This window comes from Grampus griseus (genome assembly GCF_964374135.1).
Source record: "Grampus griseus genome assembly, chromosome: 15".
Taxonomy (NCBI): domain Eukaryota; kingdom Metazoa; phylum Chordata; class Mammalia; order Artiodactyla; family Delphinidae; genus Grampus; species Grampus griseus.
In genome coordinates, this window is record NC_139009.1 from 75,632,282 (window position 1) to 75,648,419 (window position 16,138).

Consider the following 16,138-nt stretch of genomic DNA (forward strand, 5'->3'; position numbering starts at 1 on the left):
AATCATTAGAGAAATGCAAATCAAAACTACAATGAGGTACCACCTCACACTGGTCAGAATGCCATCATCAAAAAATCTACAAACAACAAATGCTAGAGAGGGTGTGGAGAAAAGGGAACCCTCCTACACTGTTAGTGGGGGAATGTAAGTTGGTGCAGCCACTATGGAAAACAGTATGGAGGTTCCTCAAAAAACTAAATATAGAGTTACCTTATGATCCAGCAATCCCAGTCCTGGGCAGATACCCAAACAAAACTAACTCAAAAAGATACATGCACCCCCTATGTTCATAGCAGCACTATTCACAATAGCCAAAACATGGAAACAAACTAAGTGTCCATCGACAGATGAGTGGATAAAGAAGATGTGGTACATATATACAATGGAATACTACTCAATCATAAAAAAGAACAAAATAATGCCATTTGCAGCAACATGGGTGCAACTAGAAATTATTCCACTAAAAGAAGTAGGTCAGAAAGAGAAAGACAAATACCACATGATATCACTTATATGTGGAATCTGAAATATGGCACAAATGAACATATCTACAAAACGGAAACAGACTCACAGACATAGAGATCAGACTTGTGGTTGCCAAGGGGGAGAGGGGGAAGGAGAGGGATGGACTGGGAATTTGGGGTTGGTAGATACACACTATTACATTTAGAATGCATAAACAATAAGGTCCTACTGTATAGCACAGGGAACTATATCCAATCTCTTGGGATAAACCAAGACTATTAAAGAATATTAAAAAAGGAATGTATATATGTATAAAACTGAGTCACTTTGCTGTACAGCAGAGATTGGCACAATACTGTAAATGAACTATACTTCAGTAAGAAAATATATGATTTTGACATAGACTGAGAATCATAAAATATAATGGACTAAGAAAATGAGTCTTTAAACACTGTGCAAATTTGAGGATCTGGAAATATATCATTAATGTCTAACATTTATCAGTGGTTACTGCTAGGTTTGGAGATTATAGATGGTTTTAGTCTTTCAACTTAATTGTACTTTGTGGGTTTTTTGCCATAAATAATATAACGTGTAATAAAAATAAGAAAATCAAGTCATTTTAAGAAAACAGAGAGAACATCAGGCAAATAAATGAAACTAAAATTATTTGTAAATTCTACAGAAACAGAACTGGCTAGTCCCTGTGCTTATGTGCCAAGAAAGAAATAATAGGGACCGTCATACATTTTCTCTCTCTCTCTCTTTCACACACACACACACACACACACACACAATGTGTACGTATGTATATATCCACACACGCAGGTATACTTTAATCTCATAGCTGGGGTAAAAGAACAGAGGAAGATGCCACTTATTGTGATTAAAATCTGGACCTATTATTACTCCTATTTTACAGATGAGGAAACCGAGTTAGAGTTTAAATAACTTACTTAAGGTCACACAGTCAGAAGGTGGAAGAGCCAAGATTTGAACCCAGGCAGAGGGTCCACAGCCTGCTCACTTAACCAGTCCAATATTGGTACCAACCTTCTAGGTGTTATGAGGACTCAAAGAGTGATGGGTACAGAGCAACTGGGCAGTGCCTGTCAGTTATGAATATTCTCATTAGGATGCTGGAATGACAGCCAGCAGCATTGAATGTGTTACTGGTGGTCTATTCTGAGAAGTTTTCTGTTATACTTTAGTGTTTTTATCTCTCCAGTTAATTAAAATAAATACCTGTTTGTGCTAAATGTAAAAAGTCACAGCAGCAAAATACACTATAAAATTAAACTCCGCTGATTTCACTCTCCGGAGATAACTACTGGACATATTCCTGTGTTACTGCAGACTAAAACTCTGTTCAACCAGGCGTGAGGTCAGATCGTACATTCTGGTGCGCAACTTAGCTTTTCTTCCCGAACAATATATTCAGACCCATTTTCTGTTTCAGAGCACAAAGGCTCTACCTTACCTTTAAGAGAGCTGCTTGGTGTGACAGAACAGGTGTGGACCATGATTCACCCCCCGCGCCGTGCGGCTGCGAGGCTTGCGGGCATCTTATTTCCCCAACCAGGGATCGATCCTGGGCCCTCTGCTGTGAAAGTGCTGAGTCCTAAACACTGGACCACCAGGGAATTCCCACCCCACTTCCCCCTCCCCTTTACTCCCCATGATTCTTTTAAAAAACATCATATCTCTGCAAATTTAGGTGCTCGTAGTTTTTAGCTAGGGCCAACAAAGCAGCTGTGTTTTGCAGACACCCAGAGACCTGGTCGGTAGGGCACAGTAGGGTGCTGGCCCAGAGGGGGCGCTGCGGGCTAGGGCCCTCGTCCTTGGGAAGGATCTGCTCCTGAAACACTACTGGCCAGGAGGGAAACCCCCTCCCCTAAATAGAATCTGAAGTGAGAACGAAGTTAACAGCAGAGAGGTTCCGTTTTTTGTGAAGGGTTCAGATTGATACCGGATTCTGGCGAAGGGAAATGTAATTTCAGAGAGGCCTCCGGTCACTCCCTCAGCATGGAAGAATGAGGAAGAGTGAAAATGTAGACAGTGACGATCTGTTAGTTCAGGGTGGTGGGTGAGAGCCCTGGGCATCCAGCCTTCGGGAGGAGGGTGGAATGCAAAGTCCCTGGGAGGACTCGCCTCCCAGGCACGGTGTGGTGGGGGGCTGGGTTCCCGCGCCCTCCGCTTCCGGTCTGGGTGCCTTTGGACAGGTTACAACTGTGGGCAGACGCGGATCTGGAGCCAGGCTGGCCACTTGTGCTGTTGACTTACATCCCTGCCTTATTCTCTCAGGGTCTCAGTTTCCTGTGTGCAGCGAACCCTGTGATGTGAGATGCAAATTGGTGTGATGTTGTATGTTCTCGCCTGCTCATGACGCGTGTTCAGGGAGCACATACCCCGAGCCAGGTGATCTGCTCGGCCCTGGACATATAAGTGAACTAAAGAGACATGTTCTCTGCCCTGAGGAAGCTTACAGTGTAGTGTGATGGCCAGAAAATACCCTCCCCCCGCAACGCCCCGTGTCCAAATAGCAAAACAGCCATGACAAGTGCCGGTAAGGAGAGAGAGGAGAGGTTCAGGCCTGTCCACTGGGAGGTGGATGGGAGCGGACAGAGGCAGGGGGAAGCTGGCCCTGCCTACATGGGGCTCGGATATACGCAGAAAATGTAGGCACCATGAGATCCACCAAGCCCGGCCTCTGTTACCTACTACGCATCTCTGGAATCTACCCACTGCCCTCCCTCCAAGCTGCCGCCTCCCCAGTCCAAGCCCCGTCTCCTCACCGGCGCCACAGATCAGCCTCCATCCCCTTTCACCCACCCTTGAGTTCTTCTCCAGGAAGCAGCCAGCGAAACCTTCGAAATCTTTTTAAAGTCAATCTGATTACAGCCAGCGCGTTTTCACAGCCGCAGATACCGAGGCCAGACTCCGTATTCATTGTCCTGCGCTATTTCGTACAGGGACTTGAGCACGGGGGTGGGGCTATCCTGGGACCAATTCCCATGGATGCCGAGGGACGACTGGATGTCTCCTGCAGCCAAGCCCCTCTGTTTCTTATTGCTCTAAATAGTCCTTAGTAAGTCCCCAGGCCATCCACATCCGACCTCTACCTATTCCTCAGTTTCCAAGTACCAGCTGCAACGGCCACCTCCCTTTTTTTTTCCAGCCTTTATAGAATCCATGCTCCCTCTGGTCTCTACCCGCAACCCCCATCAACTTCTACCTTTCTTCACAGTCTGCTAGGTTATCGCTTTCCGGCCTACTTCTCAGCCTCATCTCTGTCCCTCTGGCTTTGTTTTTAGTTGGAATGCTCTATATGAAGACAAACTTGGCCACACTATAGGGTAGGAAGCAAAATTTGCCCCCCAAAATCCAAAAAACAAAAAAACCCATATCCAGTTGAAACCAAACTCTCTAAGGCATTTCCTTCTGCTCAGAGCTGCCATCCTCCCACGGAGATTCCACTCCACTCTCCTCCGAGGGGACTTGTGGGGAGTTTGGGGGGCTCGCACTGCCTGCAGGCTCTGTCTCCCTCAACTCCGTCCCTTCTTCTTTGACTCCGACCAGAACCCCAGGAGACACTCGCCGCTCCCCTGCTTCCCTCACACCGCATGGGCAGCGCCATCAGCAGCAGGTCCAGGCTGCTCTGCTTTCAAAATGCATCCAGGCCACTGTGACCGGTGTGAGATGATATCTCATTGTAGTTTTGCAACCTAAGTGTCCATCATTGGATGAATGGATAAAGAAGATGTGGCACATATATACAATGGAATATTACTCAGCCATAAAAAGAAACGAAATTGAGTTATTTGTAGTGAGGTGGATGGACCTAGAGTCTGTCATACAGAGTGAAGTAAGTCAGAAAGAGAAAAGCAAATACCATATGCTAACACATATATATGGAATCTAAGGGGAAAAAAAAAAGGTCATGAAGAACCTAGGGGTAAGACGGGAATAAAGACACAGACCTACTAGAGAATGGACTTGAGAACACGGGGAGGGGGAAGGGTAAACTGTGACAAAGTGAGAGAGTGGCGTGGACATATATACACTACCAAACGTAAAATAGATGGCTAGTGGGCAGCAGCTGCATAGCACAGGGAGATCAGCTCGGTGCTTTGTGACCACCTAGAGGGGTGGGATAGGGAGGGTGGGTGGAAGGGAGACGCAAGAGGGAAGAGATATGGGAACATATGTATATGTATAGTTGATTCACTTTCTTATAAAGCAGAAACTAACACACCATTGTAAAGCAATTATACTCCAATAAAGATGTTAAAAATAAAAAATGCATCCAGGATTGGACCACGTCCACACAAGCAGCTCCTGCGGGGGCCGGACCACATCTCTGCTGAATCACGGCTGTCAGCTCTTAACTGGCCTTCTAGCGCCTGCTTGCTGATTCTGTTTCTAAACCAGCAGCCAGAATAATTCTTTTTTTTTTTTCTTTATTTTTTTGCGGTTCGCGGGCCTCTCACTGCTGCGGCCTCTCCCGTTGCGGAGCACAGGCTCCGGACGCGCAGGCTCAGCGGCCATGGCTCACGGGCCCAGCCGCTCCGCGGCATGTGGGATCTTCCCGGACCAGGGCACGAACCCGTGTCCCCTGCATCGGCAGGCGGACTCTCAACCACTGCGCCACCAGGGAAGCCCCAGAATAATTCTTTGAATGTAATGTAATCCTGGCTAATATCACTCCTCTGCTCAAAATCCCTCAGGTCTGCTCCTTCCCCCAGAAGGAAGCCCAAATCCCCACGGGTGCCTACAAAGCCCAGTCGCTATTGGTTGTCTCACTGTCCTGCGGTGTCTGGTTTCTCTCTGGTGACACTGCCCTTGCTCCTCCTTTGCAGCCACAGTTCTCCCAAGGGACGAGCAGGCATACTCTAGCCTCAGGGCCTTTGTACTTCTTCTCTGAGCCAGCAAAGCTCTTTACCTATGTATCCCACGGGAGGACTCTGCTTTCCCATGCCTTAGTTGGAATGTCACCTTCTCACAGTTTTGACTGCCCTTCCCCCAAGCCCCCGGGACCCCCTAGGCCACTTCCCTGATTTATTCTTCTCCATGGCACTCACCATCACCGAACACAGTGCTTCCAGATATCGTTAAAATGCTCATTCTGATTCAGTGGGTCTGGGGTGAGGCCTGAGATTCTGCATTTCTACTGAAGTCCCAGGTGATGCTGAATGCTGCATCTGGCATACAATTTAATTGAAAAATTTGGTCTATTTTCCATCTTACCACCCTCGAATAGAAAACCCTCGCCAAAGGACTTCCCTGGCGGTGAAGACTCTGCTCTTCCACTGCAGGGGGCGCTGTGTTCGATCCCTGGTTGGGGAATAAAGATCCCGCATGCCTTGCGGTGCTCCAAAAAATTAAAAACTTTTAAAAAAAATTAAATAAAAAAGAAAGAAATCCCTCACCAAGCAGATTCCTTATTCATTGCTGTCTCCTCATCATGTCAAATTGTGCTTGACCTAAAGCAGATGCCTAATAAACACTTGCTGAATGAATACAGGAGTGAAGAAGGGCCCTGACCTCTCTCCACACTTCACTTCCACGTATCCAGGTCCCCTGGGAAGCCCAGATCCAAGGAGTTCTAACTGCCTCGGTGGTACTTCTCACCCAGCCTCCTCCTGTTTGCACCTCAAGCCACCATCCCTCCCAACTAGTGCACCCAAGGCCACCTAAACGAGAGAGCAAAAGAGCAACACGTTTGGTTCACCTCTTACGTGGAGTCACCACCATGCACTAGTTTACTGAGAGAAATTTCCACAAACAGATGGAACCTCACTTCCTCTAGCCTACAAGTCTTTGGGGTTGTGTAAGTAGATCTGTGGGCCCACCGAGAGCAGAGTTTCGCCTGCCAAGAACCTCAAAAGGAAAGAAGGAAGGAAGGAAAGAAGGAAGGAGCCCTAGCTAGGGGTAGGTTTTACTCAGCTCCAGGAGAAGAATCCCAACTTCTTTGCAGCTCAAACTTCTCTGCCAGGTCCCCTGCGAGCAGGGAAGCTGGGAAGCAGGAAGCCATGCCTCTTTGTCTCAGGCTTTTGAGTTTTAGAGCCTCATCATCTCACAGCTCCAGGCTCTCAGGAGAAACAAATCCAATCACAGTTCTCAAGGTGATTGAGGAACACTTAAGCTCATCACCTTGGGATACAGTCTATAACTTAAACCCTATTATTCTATCCTGTTTGAAGAGTTTAGTTTGAAACAGTTTAAAAATAAAACATACCATTCTCAAATTGTAAAATATAGCACACATGCAGAAATGTACACGAAACAAATCTACAGCACGAGGATTTATCACAAAGGAAATGTCTATAAACCACCGTTCAGGCTGGTAAATAAAACACTGCCTCATCCCAGAAGCCCGGCTCCTTTCCTTCTTAATCTGCACTTGTCCTTCACTAGGGTGATTTTTATGGTAATCTCATCCTTCCTCTTTACAGTTTATCACTGAAATATAAATCTCAAAATATGCTAGTTTTGCCTGGTTAATTTTGTTTGAACTTTATATAAATGGAATTATATACTTCTTTTGTTCTGAATTTCACCACAGTGCATTCATTTTCATGGCTGTATGGTATTCCCTTCTATGAGAAAAAATACATACATACATGATCACAGATCATTTATCCATTCATGGGCATCGTGAGTGTTTCCAGTCCAGGGCCATTTTAAACAACACTTACGTACATCTCCTGACATACATAAGCCTGCGTTCCTATAGACTGTAGGCCCAGGAAAGGAATGTCCACTTTACACGTTACACAGCATGACACATTCAGTTTTATCAGACGGAGTAACACCAGATGTTTTTCGCGTGGCTCTATCAATTTAAATCCTCCCCCAGAAGCTTTTGAGTGCTTCACATTCTTTCTAACACTTGGAATGATCTGAACTTAAATTCTGTATCTAATTACAACAATTAAAATCCAATATTTCCATGTTTACAATGATTCTGAGTACCTTTCCTAATATCTGTTGGCCATTTGGAATTTTTCTTTGTCAAGTGCTGGTCGAGGTCTCTGGAACATTCTTCTGTTGCCTTGTTTGCATTTTTCCTTACCTGTATTCTGCAGATGAGCCCTTTGCTGGCTCTATCTGTATGAGATCGCTTACTCTGTGCCTTGCATTTTCGTTCTCTTGGCAGTATCTTCTGATGAACAGACGTTCTTCATTATAATGTTGTCAAACTTAGCAATTAAACTATTAGAGTTAGAACTTTTTTTGTGTCATATTTAAGATGTAATTTCCTAACCCTAGACCAGAGTTTCTCCACTTCAGCACTACTGGCATTTTGGGTTAGGTAACTTTTAGTTGTAGAGGTTGTCCTGTGCATTGTAGGGTGTATGGCAGTATCCCTAGTCTCTACCGGCTAGATGCCAGTAGCAACCATCTACTCCCAGTTTTAACAACCAAAAATGTCTCCAGGGATTGTCAAATGTCCCCTGGGGGGGCAATATTGTCCCTGACTGAGAACCATTGCCATAGATCGTAAAGATATATTCTCATAGGATGTCTTGTAAAAGTGTCATGGATGTATGATTCAGCTGGAATTGATTTTTGTCCAAGCTGTGAGGTAGGCATCCTACTTCATTTGTTTTCACATCCAGAGACCGTATTTCCTCAACACAGTTTATTGAGAAGTCTGTCTTCCTCGCTGCTCTGAAGTGCTGCTTTCGCTACATTAAAAAAACAAAATTCAACTGAGTAAATTTGAAGATCTAATTGGCTTTATTCAATAATCTGGCAGCTTCCCTTCTAGAAAATAGAAAGGGGCTCTGAGGAGTTGAACAAAATGGAAGGTTTTCATAGGCAGAAGGAGGGTGGGACAAGGAAGTTAAGAGTGGATCATTTCAGGCAAGGTCACTGTCCCTTAGAGGAAGGCAGGGGGGTTTAGGCAGATTACCTCACTGGAGCTGACCAGGTAATTCCAGATGGACTGGTTTAAAATTCCACTCCTGGGAGAGGCTGAAACTGTGATCACGTTAGGTATTAAGTCTCTGTGGGGCTTAGCACAGGTGATTCCATCTTCGGCTTGTTTCTTTGAACAATTATTGACCAAATGTCCATCTGTTCATGGCTCTGCTTCTGGGTTCTGTTGTATCTTTGCACCAATACCACTCTGTCTTAATTCCTATAGTTCATAATAAGTCTCAAATAGCTTCCAGAGCAAGTCCTCTCCCTAGCTTTTCCTTATCTGAGTATGTTTGGATTATTCTTGGCATTTTGATTTCCTTAAATCTGAAATTTGGCTCATTAATTTCCAAAAAACACTTGCGATTTTGCTTGGGAGTCACTGAACCTTTAGATCAGTTTGAGAACTGACATCTTTCCAATATTACATCTCTCAACATATGGATGTAGTTTGTGTCTCTATTTATTTGGCTATTCTTTATTATTCTGTATTCCTGTGGACAGACTTTGTCCTCTAAACCTCTCCTGATCACAGAATCACGAAAGGCCAGAACTTTTTTTTTTAAATTAATTAATTAATCTTATTTTTGGCTGCATTGGGTCTTCATTGCTGCGCGTGGGCTTTCTCTAGTTGTGGTGAGTGGGGGTTACTCTTCGTTGTGGTACACGGGTTTCTCACTGCAGTGGCTTCTCTTGTTGCAGAGCATGGGCTCTTGGTGCACTGGCTTCAGTAGTTGTGGCTCGTGGGCTCTAGAGCGCAGGCTCAGTACTTGTGGCACACAGGCTTAGTTGCTCCTTGGCATGTGGGATCTTCCCGGACCAGGGATAGAACCCGTGTACCCTGGGTTGGCAGGCGGATTCTTAACCACTGCGAAAGGCCAGAACTTTTAAGCCCTGGGCTCAATGCCACCTGTGATACTTGTGGAATCTGTGGGCTTGTGTACTAATTTATGTCAGGCTTCATTTCAAGTAGCTTTGAGGCAGTTCACAAAAATAAGAACTTTATTTGAAGAATGTTTGCAATGGGAGAAATGGGAGAAAGGAAGTTAAGGTGGGTCGGATTCTGACACCAATTCCACCAAGCAATTCACTCCATTCTGACTTTATCTTCTGGGAGATAGCATCAGATCCCACAGGCTAAAGGCTCAGTCCAAAAGACTCCCTGGTGATCTCCGCCCCCTTCAGAGGCCAATCACAAGTTCAAGTTGTCACCTATGCAGTTACAGATCATATGATTCAACAGCTGCCTCCCGGGGTTTTGTTAATTTGCTAGAGCAGCTCAAAGAATTCAGAGAAACATTCTACCTACTAGATTGCCAGTTTATAATAAAAACACATAACACAGGAACAGCCAGTTAGAAAAGATGGATACCTCATGTCCTTCAATGCAGTCGAAAATGCACACAAGCTGATCTCAGTCCATTTCTTAACTTCAAAACTCCACTTAATGTTATGTTATACAAAGCAAAGAGCATGTCAAATATTACGCTGAAAAAAACAGATTAACATCTGAGTCCTCAGACCCCGCCCCTCTCTAGGTCCTCCCTTCTTTCATGCAACCTTAGTTCACCTCATCCTCGGTCTTTTTTTTTTTTTTTTTAATTTTTGGCGTCGCCGAGTGGCCTGCGGCATCTTAGTTCCCCCACCAGGGATGGAACCCATGCCTCCTGCAGTGGATGCGCGAAGCCTTAACCACTGGACCTCCACGGAAGTCCTCTCACCTCCTTTCTTATGTGAATACTATACCGAAAACATTAGCCTCTTTCGCAGACATCTTTGTTGGCTTCTTGATTGATCAGTGACTTCTCGCGTCCTTTCTTGCGCGCGTCTCCCCTGGGTTGAAGCGCCAGTTAATTTGCGTGTCCTGCCCACTATCCGCCCCTGCGGGGCGTGGCCACCACAGCTATAGCCTCAGCGATCGCCGCCTTCTTAGGGGAAAGTCGTTTGAGACGCTCTGGGGCGATCCTAGTGCGGGGTGAGACACAAGTTCTGTCCGGAACTGAGGGGAATCTGGGGTTGGGTGACGGTAAGAGAAGGAAACGAAGCTGCTTCGTGCAGAGCTGTCAGCACTCACCAGAAGACAGTGTGCGCACGGATGTCGCTGACATGAGTTAGTGATGGAGGAGGACCAGGTGGCCTCGCAGCGCCCTGGGTACGCGAGCGAAGGCAGCAGCGCGACGAAACCAAGGCTGCGGGGCTGCACCGAAGGGCGCCGCTTGGGGCCGTTTCTCACTCGCCAGAGACCTTGGGCGGGGAGTGAAATGGAGGGGAGACCTGGGAGGGGAGAGAAGCCAGGCTTGCGGGGGAGCTCACAGTTGCTAGGTTCAGGCTGCTGCAGATGCGGAAATGAGGTCCCCTTGAGGCGGAGCCTGCTGCTTGGACGGGAACCTTCTAGCCCATCCAGTCCAACGCCCTTCTTTTCTGCCTAGAAACCGCCCGTTACTCCCTTTCCTATTAGACCAAGGTTACACCTAACTTTCCAAGCCCCTCCAGGACTCTGCCCACCGTCCTCTGCATATTCTCTCATACACCGTGGGGCCAGCGACTCCTTCCTTCCCTTCAAAGTCTGTGGTAAACCCAGTTCCTCACCCTTGGCCCCTTGGGGAAGGCAGCACCTATCTGCCAGGTACCCCGACCCAGCACAGCTCCTCCTGGACTCCAGCTCCCTAAATGGGGGGTGAGGATTGAGGGGAGGTGTTTCAAACCTCAGACCTGGAAGGAGATGGGCCTGGGCTCCAGAGTAACCCTGGACAAATTAATCTCTCTGAGCCTCAGCTTTCTTCCATGTAAAATGGTGGGAGTAATGGCAGTTCCCTTTGTGGTGGCCGTGGGCATGAGGTACACAAGGATGTACAACATCTGCCAGGACCCAGGGCCCAGTCGGTGTCCACTGTTATCAGGGACTCTGGTCTTCAGGCAACCTGTGATACATTTCTTTGATTTGGACATCCATCCTGCCTGGGAGGGTTGTCCTTTTCTTTGGCTTGTTTCTTTCTTTTTTTAAAAAAAAAAATTATTTAATTAATAATTAATTAATTATTTTTGGCTGCTTTGGGTCTTCGTTGCTGCACGCGGCCTTTCTCTAGTTGCGGTGAGCGGGTGCTACTCTTCCTTGCAGTGTGCAGGCTTCTCTTGTTGCAGCGCATGGGCTCTAGGCACGCAGGTTCAGTAGTTGTGGCACGTGGGCTTCAGTAGTTGTGGCTCACGAGCTCTAGAGCGCAGGCTCAGTAGTTGTGGCGCACGGGCTTAGTTGCTCCGTGGCATGTGGGATCTTCCCGGACCAGGGATCAAACCCGTGTACCCTGGGTTGGCAGGCGGATTCTTAACCACTGCTCCACCAGGGAAGCCCTTTGGCTTGTTTCTTGTCCGCAGAGGTCCATACTTTACGTTCCCAGAGGAGCCAGCTAAGTCACTGAGTGCCCCTGCATACATCGCTGTGGGGGGGGGGGCGCTGGAATGGGGTGGCAGGTGATGATAGTGGCAGGGAATAGCCTAGAGTGCACTCCCCCCCCAACCCCAATGACTAGTGCTGTGGCCTGGGGCATGCACCTGGTAGCTTGGCCTCTGCTGCCCCAGGCTCCCTCTGGCATTCTAGATTTGAGGACTGCTTACAAAGCACTACAGCTGTGTACCCCAGCCTGAGGACGGCCACCATTCCAGCCTGCAGAGGTTGGTTCTTTTTATTATTGAGTGTTTATGCTGTGCCAGGAACTTCACATATATTTCCTCGTTTAATCCTCAAAAGAGCCCTCCATGGGTAATTGTTTTATCTCTGCATCACAGGTGAAAAAACTGAGACTCAGATTAAGAAACTCACCTAAAGTCATGCAGTATATAGTTTTTGCTGCATTATAAACTGCCACAAAACTTATGATTTAAAACAGCAAACATTTATTTCTCACAATTTTGTGAGTTGTTTGGGTTGGCTCAGTGCGGGCTGGGTGGCCAAGGTGCCTTGTATCTGGTGAAGAGGAAAAGAGTTCAATGGCACCTGGGTGGTGCCGACGTAGCCACAAGTCTCTCATTATTCAGTACGGCTTGTACGAGGTGGCTGAGCTCCGAAAGCAGCATGAGGGCAAGCACAGGCACTTTCTAAATCCAGCTCGCATCTTATTTGCTGTTCTCCCATTGGCCAAAAGCAGGTCACATGGCCAAGCCCAGCCTTATTGGATGGGAAACAAGGGGTGGCTACAGGGAGGGGAAATTATCGCTGTCATTTTCCCCGACAACGAATCTACCACGCACAGCTTGTAAGTGCCCAACTGAAATTCAAAGCCAAAGTTGTCAGAGTTGAAAGCTCAACTGTCTTGGGGTCTGATAATTCAGAACACTCCATGCGTTGCCCAAAGTCAACAGTCAACTGTTTTGCAAATGTGTATACATATTGTTGTCATTAATAAACAAATAGTTTTAAATGTTTGTGCTGCTTCATTGATTCTTCTTCTTTAGAGACTCCGGTATATTTGGATCTCCTTTGCTCATCTCTTATCTTTATCGCCTTCTTGCAAGGTGTAAATTTACTTTTGTTGGATTATCTTCATTACTCTCTTTCTTACCGTTTATTTCCCTGTTCTTTCTATGGTGTCTATACTCTCTTGTATTCCTTTTATTTCTGAAATGATTTTTTTTTCTTTTACTAATTTTTTCCTGTGTCTGTCAAGGTCATTGTTTAGTAACATGTCTGGCTCAAATTTGATGCTCAATGAATATTTTTGACTAAAAAAATACAATTACTTTTTCTTTACTGCATTATATTTTATTTTTCTTGGAATTAATTGTTGTCTTTTTCAGTTGCATAGTTGTCTGGCCATTTTATTTCAGAGTTCTTTTTCCACTTTATGTGCTTTTCTTAAAGCTTTAATTGCTTTCTTGATGTCTTGCAGCCTTGTTTGAAGGGTCAGATTAGAGTTTTCATCTGCTTTGTGTTTGCATTTTTCTGGTGTCTTGTCAAAGTATTTTAGTCCAATTTTCTTTTGTAACACTTTGTGTGGCTAGATCATATTCTCCTCCACCTTTCCAAAGTTTAAATGAAATGTGGTGACCTGGACTACTGTGAACACATTTTTGTGGAGAGGGAATGGCCTAGGGTACCTTTCCCAGCATCATGGCTTGAGGGCTCCCTCTTGTTTCAGTGAAGGGCTCAAAATATGGCTACTTCTCTGCCTTTCAGAGCTAAGTTTGCTTCAGAAAAGTTTTTCTGCTCTATTTCCTATAGGCCTACGGGTCTTGCTTGGCAAGGTGGTATTCTCACCTCAGATGTATTTTGCTGTCGCAGAATTTTCTGGGTTCTTCATCTGGGACCTTCTCCCTACTATTGGTACCTTCTCTTTCCCTTACCTCTGGTGTTACTTCCCTGATCTATTAGGTTTCTTAGCCTAGCAGTTTTCTTTTCAGGTAAGGCTTTGTCTTTCTGGAAGGAAATATTTGCTGGATAGTTTTGAAATCCTCAGTGCTAGATGACCATGATATTATTTGGTCTCTCAGTACTCCTGTTGCTGGTTTTGCGCTCACCAGCTCAGAGCCTCTGATGACTTCTCCCAGTTTTCAGCTTCTCTCAGACCTATTAGTCCTGTTTGGTACAAATAAAACCAAAATAATACCAGAGATAAATGATGGTTTGGGTCAGGGTGGTGGCAATGAAGATGGGGAGAATTGGACAATAGGAGAGATAATTTGGTGATATAACCAGGAGGAATCACTGATGGCTCTGATGTAGGAGAGAGTCAAGTGTGCTTTTAGTGATTTTTGGCTTGAACAATCAAGATGGTGCTGTTATTTGCAGAGATGAGGAAGACTGAGGGAAGAATGACTGGTGACGAGGGATGTAAGTGCCCTTTTGGTGTTCTAGGTGGAAATAACAACAAATGCAGTTGGTTATGAGTCTAGAACTCAGGGGGAAAATCTAGTCTAGAAATAGAAATTTAGAGGTCATCAACTGTCTTAGTTTGGGCTGCTGTAACACGTTACCATAGACTGGGTGGCTCAGCTAGCTCTCTGACCTCTTCTTATCAGGGCACTAAGCCCATTCGTGAGGGCTCCACCCTCATGACCTAATTACCTCCCAAAGGTAGGGAGGTACCTGCTCCATATACCATTACATTGGGGATTAGATGTCAACATATGAATTTGGGGGATGACACAAACATTCAGTCCACAAATCAACATACAGGTGAATTTAAAGCCATGAGCCTGGATGAGATCACTTAGGATGTGCAATTAGAAAGAGTGGTGGTCTGGGATTGGCTCCTGATGCAATATACATGATGCATTTAGAGGTGGGTGGAAGAGGAACCAGTAAATGAGCCCATAAGGAGCAGCAGCTATGGAGGTAGGAAAAAATCAGGAGAATGTGGTGCTATGCAAGCTGAGAGAGGAATGTTTCAAGGAAGAGGGACTGATTGACCAAATGGAAGCTGCTGAGAGGCTGAATTGAATACAAATAAAAAATATCCATTGGATTTGAGAACATGGAAGTCATTGGAGACTTTGATAAGAGCAGCCTCGGAGGAATGGTAGGAACAGAAACTAGAATAGGTGGAGGTGAGAATGAGAGGTGTCAGTATAGACAGCTGTTGTAGACAAGTTTGATGTAAAAGAGAAAGGAGATAGCTGAAAGAGGATGTAGGGTGTCAAGGGAGTTTTGTTTTTCTGTTTGTTTGCTTTGTTTTTTGAAGAGGGGAAACAGAAGCTTGTTTGCATATAAAGGAATAATCCAGTAGAGGAGAGATTCAAGGTGCAGGAGAGAGATGAAGTCCTTGAAAAGGTAAAAGGGTGTAGGATTCAGTGCATGAGGGGAGGGATTTGTCTTTATTAAGAGCAGGGACACTATTATTGTAGAGAAGACAGAGAACAGAATACTTGAGGGAAGTTTATAGATCCAGTGGTAGGACAATGAATAAGTCCCCCTCTGAAGGCTTTTGTTTTTTTTATTGGAGTGTGAGGTGAGGTCATCAGCTGAGAGAAAGGGGGCCCTGTATGGCAGGTACCAGGGAGGGGAAGGTTTGAGGAGAGAGGGGAAAATATAAGACATCTCTGAGGATGGGAAATTTACTAGGGAAACCTGATGGGTTGGAGGTTTGTGGTCATTAGTGTAAAATAAAATGGGTCACCTACCCTCTCTCCCTCCTCCCCTTCCTTCTTTTTTTTTTTAATGTATTTTATTTATTTATTTTTATTTATTTATTGGCTGCGTTGGGTCTTTGTTGCCGCGTGCGGGTTTTCTCTAGTTGTGGTGAGCAGGGGCTACTCTTCGTTGCAGTGCGCGGGCTTCTCATTGTGGTGGCTTCTCTTGTTGCAGAGCATGGGCTCTAGGCGCGCAGGCTTCAGTAGTTGTGGCACGCAGTCTCAGTAGTTGTGGCATGCGGGCTCAGTAGTTGTGGCTCATGGGCTCTAGAGTGCAGGCTCAGTAGTTGCGGTGCACGGGCTTAGTTGCTCTGTGGCATGTGGGATCTTCCTGGACCAGGGCTTGAACCCATGTCCCCTGCATTTGCAGGCGGATTCTTAACCACTGCGCCACCGGGGGAGCCCTCCTTCCTTTCTTCTTTGCTATTTGGGACCCACTGAGGTAGGAAGCTAGGCAAGGTGGGGACCCAGAGAGGTGTCAGAGCTGAGTAAGGCAGCAGCCTAGCAAGGGTGGTGAGACTGGTTACATGCAGAGAGTTGAGTAGGGGAAGGGAATATATATGATTAAAAATAATTTAAGCAAAGTAATTTTAAAGTTAATATTACAATAAACATGTAAGCACAA